The following is a 9,733-nucleotide window of genomic DNA, read 5'->3' as shown; positions in this document are numbered from 1 at the left end:
GTTTCTGTGTCTGGTCTTATTGTACCCATTCCTGTCAGTGTCTTCGTCCTTACCCCAGTAACCTGTCTGTCCTTGTCCCCATTTCTGTTAATTCCTTCTCCTGTTCGGCCGTTTATCCAGCCTCCTACACAGACTTTTGTCCAGCCAACTGTCCAGTCCCCTGTCTGTTCCACTGTCCAGACTTCCCTCCAGTATCCTGTTTCTCTGCTCCAGTCTCCTGTTCTCTCTCCACTTTTGTTCCCAGTCTCGTCCCTGTCTGGTCCTATCCAGTCGTGTGTTCCATCTCCTGTCCAGCTCTTGGTTCCATCTCTTTCCACTTATGTCTCATGTGTCTCGTCCTTCGTCCCATCACCTGTCCAATCCTGTGCTCAGTCTACTGTCCAGTCTCCCATTCAACCATTTGTCCAGTCGTATGTCCTGTCATTTCACAAGTGGAAACTTGTCCAATCCCCTATCCAGTTTCATGTGTATTCCTCTGTCTAGCTTCCTGTCTGTTTCATCGTTGTCCCTTGTCCAGTCCCTTGCACGTTTTAGTGTATGATTTTGGTCTGGTGTCCTGTCCCCTGCAGAGTTTCCTGTTTATGTTCCTATGTGTTTTCCCAGACCCTCCTTATACCCGGCTCCCACTTTGGATGGTCTTTGTTTTTCGCGCCTTGGGAGCTGCGCGTTATGGGGGGGGTTCTGTCACGGATTCTCCCTTTGTCCCTTTGAGATTGTCTGTTTCTTCCCCTCTGTTGTAGCCATGTGCCTTTTTGTTTTCTTGTACCATGTGCTTTTGTTGTTGTTCTGTATCTCCTCCCTGGTCCTGTCCCCTTGTTATCTGCTCCACCTGTCTGTGCTCCGCCCCTCATTAGTCCCAGGTGTTTCTTATTTTCCCTCAGTGTATTTATACCCCTGTGTTTGTTCAGTCTTTGTCTTGCTTTGTGGATGTACTTGTGGATGTGCTCTGTAACTTGTTTTCTTTCATCTTGTTTTGTTTTTTTGTCATGGACATGTCCGTTTGTCAGACTTCTGCAGTTAACTCTAAGTTGAATAAAAGCAACTTGCATCCTGCCTCCTTGTCTCCACTGTTACACTTTGCTTGTTTGCAAAAAGATATTTCAGAGCCACTTGGTTCTACCTAATGGAAGTTGTTTGCCTTCAGTATTTTGTGCTTATGATAATTTTAATAGACATCAGTGACAGAATAATTAATGACATTCTACTAAAATATTGGTTTAAAACATAATGTAAAATAGCAAAGAACTTGGGGATTTCATCATTTATGGTACATTACATCATTGAAAGATTCAGAGAATCTAGAGAAATTTCTGTATGCAAGGGACAAGGCCAAAAACCAATATTTGCTGGCCGTGATCTTTCAGCCCTCAGGCAGCACTGCATTAAAAACAGATTCTGCAGTGGAAATCACTGCATGGGCTCAGGAACACTTACAAAAACCACTGTTTGAACGCAGTTTGTCGCTGCATCCACAAATGCAAGTTAAAACTCTACCATACAAAGATGAACCCACATACAAAACTGGATTCAGAAACACTGCTGCCTTCTCTGGGCCAGAGCTTATTTAAGATGGACTGAGGGGAAGTGGAAAAGTGTCCTCTGATGTGACAAATCAAAATGTGAAATTCTTTTTGGAAATCATGGGTCTAGATTTGAAACTGTCTATAGTTGGAGCACCTTTGATGCCATCTGGAAGTTGGTCCCAGAGCTGAGCAGCACAGCAGCTAAAAGCTGCTTCACCAGGTTTAGTTTTGACAGTTGGCACTACCAACAGATTCTTCTCCAGTGACCTGGGAGGACTAGCAGGTGTGTACTGCTGAAACATACACTGGAAGAAGGACTCAAGCTTTGGAGTGCTGTGGTCATTTTCTTTTTGTTTTCATAAGAACTCAGGCAGCTCCATTGTGTACAACCTGAAGCTGTTTGATGGTCTTTTTAGGAAGGCCTGTGAAAAGACCATTGCAGTACATGGCCCTGCTGGAGATGAAGGCATGAATGAGTTTTCTAAATCATGTTTTGACATAAGGCCTTCTATATTTATATAGTATATGTAGTTTATATTTCTACTGATGATCTTGCAGAAGAAAGACTATTTTGATTAGCATATTTCAGCATTATATGAGTGGTGCATGTCTATGGCTTTAATAGTGGATCCGAAGTTTCTATTTGCGCCACTTGCTTTCAGTCTTTCTGCGCTCTCTTTTGAAGAGTTTAACAACTGGATCTTATTTCCATGGTGCTCTTCGTTTGTCAGTGACTGTCTTAACTTTTACTGGAGCAATGTCATCCATAATATTTACCACTGTTGAGTTGAAATTATTCAGCAAATCATTTACAGACAATTACAGACTTGAGGCTCTGAAAGCGCCTATGAATCAGATAAGGCCAATTTGATGATTATAGAGACATTGAGACCCTTTGTGATGACAAGGTCTAGGGTATGACCAAGAGAGTGAGTTGACCGTTGTACATGCTGTACATGTTTTCTGGATTATCTAAATGCAAATTGAGTTCTTCTGATAAAAGGGTGAGGCAGAGCTGTGGTGTTTTATCAGTATTTTATCATTTCTCCATACAAGGCAAACTTTCTCTTCAGCCTCACCTGCCAAAATTGTGGACTCATTTGGCTGAACGGCAGGTGTGGACAATCAGTCTTCTATAAAAAATGACTGGCTCTGTCCTGTCAAGCTCAGAGATCAGAGGCTTCCTCTGAGAGTCCAGCAACCTCTAGATTCAGCCTACCTGCTGACCGAACAACACCAGCCACACCTCTCTGGACCACAACTCCAGCTCTCCAAGCCTCTTTCCAGGTCTGCAGTATTTCCTTGCTTCTTTATCTAACATTCATGTATTTAACATGAACCACTTAGATAAGCATTGTTACATACAGATAAGTGTTCATTTCCTTACTGAAACCTAAGACAAAATGTGTTTGTCGACCATCGTTTTTTTCCATAACTAAGATGAAACAATGATGAGACGGCACCAACATGATTAAACACTAAGTGTGACTACATCAACATGCAATATTGATGAAGAAAAAGACTAAATGTAGTTTAAAAAAGAAAAACTACCAAAATCTCAATTTAATTTAATCCACAAAAAAGAGGCAACAAAATGTTTCAGAACCTTTCTAAATTACGATTCAAATATCCTGTTCATTGGATGACATGTGCAGCAGTTTCATTGCCTACACTGCACACAGCATATCAGGACTAAGCACTGTGAAGACTAATCTTATTTTCTGTATAATTAATCTGAGAAAAAATGGAATGTATTGTTACATCAGAAGGTAGGCAATGTGGACATGACAGTGAAACCATTCATTGGCAGCCATATTGGTTGGATCTGTGTTTTGCGCTAACAGTTTGTATTTCTCCCAGTGCACATTTTTAATGTGGAGCTAGCGTCAATGTTTTGGGCTGTATTGGTAGTTGGATGTTAAGTCCACATTATTTGTAGGCCTATACATCACCTTGTTTTCAAGGTGGAAAAGGAGCAGTTCAGAGATTTAGAAACGCTCACACAAAAACTTCTGGAAATACCTGAAGGTAATTTATAAGCAAAGTTATAAGGCACAAGTTTTCTGGTGACAGTTCGCAAGCTAGCAAGATTTTTATCAGTGCTTACTGTAGGCTAGGCCAACTGTATAGTTGGCATAGTAGTCCGATATCACCCAAGTTAGTCAGCTCACCACTTTTAGACAAACTGTGAGGTTAAACAAGAGTAAAAAAATGTTTTCTTCATTAAATAAAGTTCTTTAAAGTATCTGCTGTTTTCCATTAATGTGTGGTGAACAGCCCACTGCCAAGGCTCATATCAGTAGCTGAGTTTCCATCCAAATCCAACAATTTCCCTGACATATGTCTGAAATGTCACCTATGGTGTTGTTGGCAATGTCAGATTCTTTTCTTTAAAGCTATGTTCAGCCAACTTGTAACTTGGTGGTGTTACGTAGGCTGTGTTTTCTTGACACAGCAAACTCATTAAGCTAATAGGCTAGCATATTTTGTGAAGGAGCTGAAATTGAGCAGCAAAGGTAACATAGAACTGAGTACAGACATAACATAGAAGGTAATATAGAACAGAGTATAGACATAGATGGGCTAGCATGTCTTAATAATGCTAATGTTATATATGTTTTTCTACTGAGAAAAGGCTTAGCCAGCTTAGCTAACCTTTTGCTTAAAGCCAGGTTATGCAGACCATTTTTAGTGTATTGTAGTCAAGGCTTTTCTTTGGCGCTCGTGCCATTTATTCATACGTAGGACAAGTAACACAGAGCAAAGGAAAGCTCAGGGATCTATACGCAGATACAGGTTACATGGTAAGGGTAGACGTAGACGCTAGTAAAGGGGGAAACTACAAAGGACATTTACATGGTACACACTGATTTCTAATCAATAACAGAGGATCTATGTTGTACATTAACTAAAGCAGGGGAGAAAGAGTACATGGTACGGTTGAACATTTAACACAAATTCTATCTTACTCATTTCATATTCGCATGGGATTATGGGTCAAAACAGGGAACTCATTCACACAACCAAAGAGGTGAGTGCCTCTGACACTACAGTATGTTTTTGTAGGTAGATAGTTTGTGTATCATTCTCAAAGCCTTAAAAACAGTTTTCGTAGCATGCAGTCTGCAAATGTATCATCAAAATAGTTAACACGCTAGCTAACTTTTATCAGTGCTAACAGTGCGGTTGGTGTTTGCAAAGGCAAGAAGCTTTAGCTACACTGCAAGTTTATTTAAAGCAGCAGTTTCCATTGACTAAAACTAGACTAAAACACAGAACACAGACGTGCGTGACTCAATAAAGAAAGACATCACCATAAAGGAAATGAAGAAAGCCGTCAAACAACTGAAGAAGTCTCCAGGCCCAGACAACATCACAAATGAGATGCTGCAACACCACCCTCAACAAGCTGCTGGACATCTTCAACCAGAGCTGGAGACAAGGTCAAGTACCCCTGTGCTGGGATGCTAGGATGATCCCCGTTCTGAAAAAAAGAATTAATTGGTCCTAAGCTACCACCCCATCAGCTGGGCAAACTGCGTATATAAGAGAACAGAGTGTGTCATTAACCATAGCATGCAGCGAGACCTGGAAACAGAACAGAATATTTGAGAACCATCAATTTTATCACAAGAGCCGGTCTCCAAGTGTAACCGGCAATCAACCAGATAAAGAAAAAACAGGATATGGTTGATTCAACAAAATATGAAAAAAAAAAAAACGTTTAACAAAACGTTTAAAAAATCATTTAACACAGGACTGTAAGGACAAGACTAAATAAAAAAATAGCTGACAAAATGAACATTAATACAGATAAGCAGTGCAACAGATGTAGCCAAATCATGGTATCTAAGGGAAGCTAATTTACAGCCCCTGTCCCTGTGAAGTTAGAATAGCCAAACAAATAAGCTAATAAAACAGAATCAGGATAAAAACATCAGGACAGATAAAGTTGACTGTGTGAATGTGTATATGCATGCAGTGTGTATATACCATGTATGACTGTGTATGAATTATAGCGTGTGTGTATGTGTGTGTGTGTGTGTGTGTGTGAATGTGTGTGTGTGTGTGTGTGTGTGCGTGTGTGTGTGTGTGTGTGTGTGTGTGTGTGTGTGTGTGTGTGTGAGTGTGTGTGTTTGTGTGTGTGTGTGTGTGTGTGTGTGTGTGTGTGAGTGAATGTGTATAGATGTATGCCGTTGTTGCATTTGTGTAGCTGTGATTGTGTTTTGAATTCTGATGTTGTTTCATTACTGTGAGCCTTTTACTGACAAAACACAACAGATCAAAAGCAGTCAGTTGTTGTGCCTTGAAACTCTCAGTTCACATCTTTGCCCCTCAGGTCATCACTACTTTGCTATTATATCTTAAGTAAGCCAGTTTATGAACTTAAATATTGTTTTTATGAATAAGAACTTTATTATATTGTGAAAACTTCAGAATAGAATAATTTGACCACTTCACTTGTCTCTGATTCATTTCCTTTAAGATGTGGTTGAATAATGACATTATAGGCTTGATTACTGTTTGACAGGTGCTGGATGATCACACAGTAGGATATGTGTGATAAAATCATAGCATGTATCTGTGTTTGAGCTGCACTGATATGATACACATGATCTTATCAAATAAAAACCGTTTTGATAGCATTTCTAAGTTTGATTGTTTTCTAAATTTTGCATCAAACTTCAGTTGAGAATGACACCCACATACTTCATGTGTGGCTCGATGACTAAAAATATAATGTTGCTGTGCAGCTGCATTTCAGTAAAAACAAACACACAACCATTCCTCATTTCAGACCTCGAGTTCTTCAAAGCTGTATAAAGTCTGGCTTAATGTCCGGTGAGTGATTAGCCAACAGAAAGATGGGAGAGCATGTCTAGCAGGGTTAGACTTTAGTTTAGGCCAGTTCTTCCCCCTCCAGATCTGTGTTTTAGGCTGAGCTGCAGCATCAGAAAGCTCAGCAAGCCTAGACTACACAACTCATTTGAAAGCACTGGAGATTGGTACAAGTACAGGCTTACTGTAGCTGAGCTTTCGTGTAAACAGTGCTTCATTTTTACACAAAAAGACATGTAAGACAGCAAAGCTGATGAAATATTTGGTCCACAGGAAGCAACTGAGCCTGCATGGCACCATAACTGTGGATTCATAGTATACTGGTTTGTTTTTATGGGTGAAATTCACAGATTTGTCTTTACAAATGGATTTACAATTTATACGCTATAAAAACTTGTAGTTCTCCAATTTAAATTAAAATAAAAAAAAATCCACACATGAAAAGGCTGGGAAGGGAGACTGTCTTACTCTAGAATGGACAGTTAGGAAATAAATCCATGTTATGTGTGTTGCAGTCATGGCGTCCCCACGGTGGTCTGCCTCGACACTGTTGGCTTCACTGATCCTTCTTTACTGGACAACGTCCTCTGCTTGGTCACATTCCTCCACTGACCGTTTAGCCCTCTATAGAATCAAGAGAGGCCTGCCTTCCGGCACAAAAGAGAAAACAGGAAAAGTCTTAGAAACTGCAACAAAGTCTCTGTCTGTATTTAAAGATGCGATGTCAAAGATTGACACAACGCATTTGACAGGTATGATGAAGAACCTTGCCACCTTTGCCAGTTTGGCGCCTGGCGTCGGGGCTCTGATCTCCGCTGTCATCAATTTGGCCTTGGTCTTCGTCCCTCAAGACAATCCAGTGCTGAAAAAGCTTGAGCAAGGGTTTGCTGAAGTAAACAGAAAACTGGACTCTCTCTCCACACAGATCTCTGACCTGGCAACAGACGTAGAATGGAACAACTATGCCAGCAAATACTCTGAAGTTGAAGAGTGCATCCTTATTGCCTGGAAGAAGTTTTTGGAATTGGAGAGAAAGGGACGGGTTTAAGAAATTTAAAACCGTGGCCAAGGAAGATAAAGACTACCACAAACACTACAAATGTACTGAAACCAGTGTGGAAAAGCTTTACCATTACCTGACGGTCAAAGATGTATCTCTCACCAAAAACCTCAACGAGCTGCTGAAGAGCAAGTTTAAATGCGACTTAAATGAGATCAACAAATATAACTTTTTTCTCAGTAGTTTGCTGTGGAAGGGGTTGGTACTCAAAGAGGTTTATGGGAAACTGACTGACAGCACATCAGACAAAGAAGCTGAACATGCTCAGATGTTGAAGAACGTCTATAAACATCAGCAGGAAGTTGTGGATTACTGCCTGGACAACAGTGAAAAGTATGCAAAGGATGACGTGGAACAGATAGCCAAAAAATACAGTCCTGACAAAAAGGACGATATTGCTAAGAATGTGAAAACATTTCTGGACAAAAAGTACAGCTGGTACAACTGGGTGGTGGTGGTGTACGACCAAAAACAAGAAAAAGCAACAAAACTAAGAAAACAAAATATGTTCCTATATAATATGAATAAGCTCAATATAGGCGAAATCGTTGTAGCTGTTACCTACACTCTGAAAGCAGACGAAGAGAAGAAAACTGATGATGTTACAGAATTTGTTGAAAAATGCTTCAAAAAAACCCCAAAATGTCATTTTGAATGCAGCTTGCATTCAGATTGGAGTAAAGGTAGTGACACAATGTATCTTACAAATTTTGCCAAAGTAACAGTTGCCGCTGATCATAAAGCAGAGTTTGCAGAGTTCCCACCACCACTTAATCGAATAGATTGCACAGCGAGTGGGCACAAATATAAGGTTTCTGTGCATGTCTCCAGGAAGGTGCCTGTGAACGAACGTAACGTATGCAAGAACAAAGGGAAGTTTAAGAGACTGATGAACTCCAATGAATGGCTGTGTATTTGTCAAGATGGTTACTATGGAGACACATGTGACAAGAAAATGAACACAGAAATGCCCCAGAAGATAATCCATCCATCACTACCACAAAAGCCAAAATGAATCTCTGGATCTGATTATCAACAAATGTCAGTGCTGATATCAGATTTCTGCAGAATGCTGACTGACGACAACAACGATGATTTAATGCCAACTGGACACCAAAACGCACATCAAGTGACTGAACAGCTGAGAATGGCACCATGAAGGATGACATGATAAAACCACACAAATCAATAATATCCCCTGTTGGAAGCAACTGATCATCTGCAGTACAAACAAACCATCAGATGGCACCAAAAAAAAAACAACAGAAGTTTAAATTTAGCAGCTATAGGCTACTTTTTACTCATTCCTGAATCATTACAACTGTTAGAAGCTGATAATGTCAGATGCTGTGCTTTTAGCTCATTTCTGCTGCCCCAACGTGGCTAAAACCTTTCAGAGATAAAACCATGACACAGCAAATCATGACACATTTTTAACATTTTTTCAAGGGTCATAAATCTGTGAATCTATATTGTTATTGGCATTTCCTCTTTAAAAATACGGATTAAAAATAAATGGTAGATTTCATAACTGACTCTAGGCCAATCGTTTGATTTACAAATCACAATAAGGCACTTTAAGAAATATTCAATAGCAATGGCCCAACATGCTTCACCAGCCAGGAAATGAAAGGACACGCTGATTTTCACTGCTCAAATTTAGGTGACTCCAGCTTCTTAGACATTTGATGTGACTTTCTCTTTCAGTCATTTGTTGTTGTGCACCTGTACCTGACTTACGGCATCCGGTTTTTCAGTTTCCTCTGCTGAGGTTTCTTCATGGTGTGTTATTGGGTTTAGTTTCATTTCATTCAGAATTATTTTTCTCTCTGTTCAGACAGTGTTACTGTTTTTGTATTCAGGGGTCTAATGGGTCTCAAGGGTCTCTCTCTCTCTCTCTCTCTCTCTCTCTCTCTCTCCCTCCCTGCTCAGTTGCCAGTAAAGGTTGACTGAAATTTCTCTTGCAGCCCTGGTTGTGATGTCAGTAAAATCAGTCTCCTGTTTTAAATTAAAGATGGGTTTAGGCTGAGCTATTTCAAGATCAGCCAACTTTTTTCAAGTAACAGCATAATAATACTCCACTAGTATTCAGTCATTTCCTCATTCATTTATTCAGTCGTTTATTTTCTTCTTCCTTGGCCTTCATTTCTTCCTTCCTTGGCATTCAATGTTTTAAAATTTAGAACAAAAAAAGGAATTAAGGATTAATTGCTAATATTCATTAGTGCATTTCACTCATTACCGCTCTCTGGCAAGTCTGATATCAAGTAATTTAATCTAAAAACCATCATTTGCTATTTATTTTAAATGT

General features: G+C 39.9%; 1 pseudogene; it reads left to right on the top strand.

The window, feature by feature from the left end:
• The first annotated feature begins 3,913 nt into the window (after positions 1–3,913).
• Positions 3,914–7,888, top strand: LOC118823851 (annotated as a pseudogene).
• Positions 7,889–9,733: the final 1,845 nt, after the last annotated feature.

This window comes from Colossoma macropomum, unplaced genomic scaffold, assembly GCF_904425465.1.
Source record: "Colossoma macropomum unplaced genomic scaffold, Colossoma_macropomum, whole genome shotgun sequence".
In the NCBI taxonomy this organism is placed as follows: Eukaryota; Metazoa; Chordata; class Actinopteri; order Characiformes; family Serrasalmidae; genus Colossoma; species Colossoma macropomum.
This window is presented reverse-complemented; position numbering and strand designations above follow the sequence as displayed.